Here is a 4826-nt window from a genome sequence, read left to right on the forward strand (position 1 = left end):
AGCATTAAAAAAATCATAAATGGAGAGCGTACGATCATAGATACAATTTGGCTCCATAAGCCTACAAACATTTACAATGAATAGCAAAATCACAATAATCACAAGAATGGCTTCAGACCAATGTCTACGTTGAGACCGAAAGGGAGCAAGGGTCTTTAAATTACAGATCCAGGCAGCCTCTCGTTTTAACAATAAATTGTTGAGGTCACCCCCTTTCCTAGGGAGGGTGACATGTTCGACGCCAATATAACGTAGAGACGAAATTGAGTGGTTTTCTTCCACAAAGTGGGCCTGAGCTCCTGAGAGTGAGGCTCTCCTTTTGAAGTGTTCCACTCCGTTAGCCAGCACCACGCCTAAATAGGTGTGTGTTTCTTTCGCCTCTAAGTTATGATATATGAACATTGTCTAGTAGTTAATGTACATATTTAATGAGAAGTACCCAGATCTCAAGTTTCAACTGAAATAGTCCAAGATGAACTAGCTTGATTGGGCTAGCTAACTTCATTTTACATCTAACATTTTGCATGATGTTTTAGTCACTCAAAAACCTATTTTACATTGGAATCAAAATGATTGTTCGGGACCTTTAATATTCATTACAGTCCCCCACAGCTATCATTTATTCAGGCATTAGTTCAGTGGGATAATTCTGCCTCTATGTCCCTGCCCCATGACTCTCCCTTTTTACTGAGACCTGTTCAGTACAGGGTTGTCAACAATCTGTCTGTCTGTCTGTCTGTCTGTCTGTCTGTCTGTCTGTTTCTCTCTCTCTCTTTCTCTCTCTCTGACTCTCGTTCTCTCTCTCTGACTCGTTCTCTCTCTCTCTCTCTCTCTCTCTCTGTCACTCTGTCTCTCTCTCTGTGTGTCTCTCTCTCTCTCCCCCCCTCTCTCTCTGTCTCTCTCTCTCTCTCTCTCTCTCTCTCTCTCTCTCTCTCTCTCTCTCTCTCGCTCGCTCGCTCGCTCTCTCAGTATTCATCCCCACTATCATACACTCGACAACTGTTTATTCACCAAGCAGCAGCCATCTGACACCTGTGTACACAAACCAATAGCCACCGCACACACACATGCACTCACGGACACACGCAGGCTCCACAAACAGCTGGATGAACAGTTTTGCTAAGGCTCTGCCTCAGTCAGAGGGGGGGGTCCCTTCAACTCATCTGGCTAACAGTTAATGGATCCGCTACCTACTGTACTCTTCAACTCATGAGCTGTATCCTGTATATATTCAACAAGACTTGACTTCAGTATTCAACGTTTGTTCTAAGGGGGAGGGGTCTTGTTGCTTACGCCCATATGCCATCCCTGTCTGCTAAGCCTTAGCAAGCCAATGACTACTTGACGTTATAGTGCTCTCCGTTGCCCCTAGTGGCTGGTTTTGAAGGCATGTCACACTGATCTATTTTAGAGTAGCGTTGTTGTATTTTTAGCGGAGGGTTACAACGACAAAAAGACTGAGAAGGGAAACAGACATCAGACCGTAACCTGGGAAGACAGGAGAGCTTAAACGTGTGAAAATGCCTGCCTGCTAGAATGAGTGAAAGATGCAAGGAAAGAGAGGGGCAGAGGGGAGAGAGAGAAGGAAGGGAGAGGGGGAGGGGGCTTTAGTGAGATGACATAAACATTGGTAGTAGAAGTGCGAGAGGAGAGATGAGAGGCGCTCTGAGGATGTCGCACGCACGCTCACACACACAAACATTGAGACGTGTCAACTCCTTTGTTTAAAAATAGACATCAGTTACTCCAGAGCCTCATAAAGAGGGATAAGTGAGTCTGTGTGTTTTAGGATGGCAGCACTGGTAATCACTGTCAAATATATCTGTTAGTTAGGTGGCTGCTTTGTCTGCTTGAGTCACGATGTCTCAGCCTCCTATCTGACTCTCTGATCTCTACGTCTTCACTGTTTAGGAAAGAGGGGAGGGGGTAATGGAGAGAAGCAGAGAGGCAGGGTGAGAGAGAGAGAGAGAGATGGGGGAGTGAGAGAGAGACATGGGGGTGTGAGAGGGAGGGAGGGAGAGAAAGAGAGATGGGGTGTGAGAGGGAGGGAGTGACAGGGAGAGAGGAGGGTGAGGGAAGGAGAGGGAGCGAGATGGGGGAGGGAGAGGGAGGTAGCGACAGGGAGAGAAAGAGGGAGAGAGATGGGGGTGTGAGAGAGAGCGACAGGGAGAGAGGAGGGTGAGGGAAGGAGAGGGAGCGAGATGGGGGTGGGAGAGGGAGGGAGCGACAGGGAGAGAAAGAGAGAGAGAGATGGGGGTGTGAGAGGGAGGGAGAGACATGGAGAGAAAGAGAGAGAGAGATGGATTGTGAGAGGGAGCGACAGGGAGAGAAAGAGAGAGAGAGATGGGGGTGTGAGAGAGAGCGACAGGGAGAGAGTAGGGTGAGAGAAGGAGAGGGAGCGAGATGGGGGTAGGAGAGGGAGGGAGCGACAGGGAGAGAGGAGGGTGAGGGAAGGAGAGGGAGCGAGATGGGGGTGGGAGAGGGAGGGAGCGACAGGGAGAGAAAGAGAGAGAGAGATGGGGGTGTGAGAGGGAGGGAGAGACAGGGAGAGAAAGAGAGAGAGAGATGGGGTGTGAGAGGGAGCGACAGGGAGAGAAAGAGACAGAGAGATGGGGGTGTGAGAGAGAGCGACAGGGAGAGAGGAGGGTGAGAGAAGGAGAGGGAGCGAGATGGGGGTGGGAGAGGGAGGGAGCGACAGGGAGAGAGGAGGGTGAGGGAAGGATAGGGAGCGAGATGGGGGTGGGAGAGGGAGGGAGCGACAGGGAGAGAAAGAGAGAGAGAGAGAGAGAGATGGGGGTGTGAGAGGGAGCGACAGGGAGAGAAAGAGAGAGAGATGGGGGTGTGAAAGGGAGCGACAGGGAGAGAAAGAGAGAGAGATGGGGGTGTGAGAGGGAGGGAGAGACAGGGAGCGACAGGGAGAGAGAGAGAGAGATGGGGGTGTGAGGGAGGGAGGGAGAGACATGGAGCGACAGGGAGAGAAAGAGAGAGAGAGATGGGGGTGTGAGGGAGAGCGACAGGGAGAGAGGAGGGTGAGGGAAGGAGAGGGAGCGAGATGGGGGTGGGAGAGGGAGGGAGCGACAGGGAGAGAAAGAGAGAGATGGGGGGGTGTGAGGGAGGGAGAGACATGGAGAGAAAGAGAGAGAGAGATGGATTGTGAGAGGGAGCGACAGGGAGAGAAAGAGAGAGAGAGATGGGGGTGTGAGAGAGAGCGACAGGGAGAGAGTAGGGTGAGAGAAGGAGAGGGAGCGAGATGGGGGTAGGAGAGGGAGGGAGCGACAGGGAGAGAGTAGGGTGAGGGAAGGAGAGGGAGCGAGATGGGGGTGGGAGAGGGAGGGAGCGACAGGGAGAGAAAGAGAGAGAGAGATGGGGGTGTGAGAGGGAGGGAGAGACATGGAGAGAAAGAGAGAGAGAGATGGATTGTGAGAGGGAGCGACAGGGAGAGAAAGAGAGAGAGAGATGGGGGTGTGAGAGAGAGCGACAGGGAGAGAGTAGGGTGAGAGAAGGAGAGGGAGCGAGATGGGGGTAGGAGAGGGAGGGAGCGACAGGGAGAGAGTAGGGTGAGGGAAGGAGAGGGAGCGAGATGGGGGTGGGAGAGGGAGGGAGCGACAGGGAGAGAAATAGAGAGAGAGATGGGGGTGTGAGAGGGAGGGAGAGACAGGGAGAGAAAGAGAGAGAGATGGGGTGTGAGGGAGCGACAGGGAGAGAAAGAGAGAGATGGGGGTGTGAGAGAGAGCGACAGGGAGAGAGGAGGGTGAGAGAAGGAGAGGGAGCGAGATGGGGGTGGGAGAGGGAGGGAGCGACAGAGAGAGAGGAGGGTGAGGGAAGGAGAGGGAGCGAGATGGGGGTGGGAGAGGGAGGGAGCGACAGGGAGAGAAAGAGAGAGAGAGAGATGGGGGTGTGAGAGGAAGCGACAGGGAGAGAAAGAGAGAGAGATGGGGGTGTGAAAGGGAGCGACAGGGAGAGAAAGAGAGAGAGATGGGGGTGTGAGAGGGAGAGAGAGAGATGGGGGTGTGAGAGAGAGCGACAGGGAGAGAGGAGGGTGAGAGAAGGAGAGGGAGCGAGATGGGGGTGGGAGAGGGAGGGAGCGACAGGGAGAGAGGAGGGTGAGGGAAGGAGAGGGAGCGAGATGGGGGTGGGAGCATGGGAGAGATGGGGGTGTGAAAGGGAGCGACAGGGAGAGAAAGAGAGAGAGATGGGGGTGTGAGAGGGAGGGAGAGACAGGGAGCGACAGGGAGAGAGAGAGAGAGAGATGGGGGTGTGAGGGAGGGAGGGAGAGACATGGAGCGACAGGGAGAGAGAGAGAGAGAGAGAGAGAGAGAGAGAGAGAGAGAGATGGGGGTGTGAGGGAGTGAGGGAGAGACATGGAGCGACAGGGAGAGAGAGAGAGAGAGAGAGAGAGATGGGGGTGTGAGGGAGGGAGGGAGAGACATGGAGCGACAGGGAGAGAAAGAGAGAGAGATGGGGGTGTGAGGGAGGGAGCGACAGGGAGAGAGGAGGGTGAGAGAAGGAGAGCAACGGGAGCATGGGAGAGAATGAGACACACAACAAATCCTGAAGGGTTCTGTGGGAGGGGTGATGGTTCTGTATGGAACTATAATGACTCAAATAACCCTTTGAGCTCTTCAATGGTTCTTTACAGTTCACAAAAGGGTTATTTGCTCTTTTAGTGATAATTAACATCTAGGGCTTGCGGTCCATTACAATATTTCGGAGCGTGGTTTGTGCACAGCGCTTTGTGCAACCGTGACTGAGAGTTTCATTCCAGTTTATCTAATGTGTTGTGTTATTACAAATTGTATATGACTATGGCCAGTGCCGGTGGCTTG

Source organism: Oncorhynchus masou, chromosome 18, assembly GCF_036934945.1.
Source record: "Oncorhynchus masou masou isolate Uvic2021 chromosome 18, UVic_Omas_1.1, whole genome shotgun sequence".
Classification (NCBI taxonomy): Eukaryota; Metazoa; Chordata; class Actinopteri; order Salmoniformes; family Salmonidae; genus Oncorhynchus; species Oncorhynchus masou.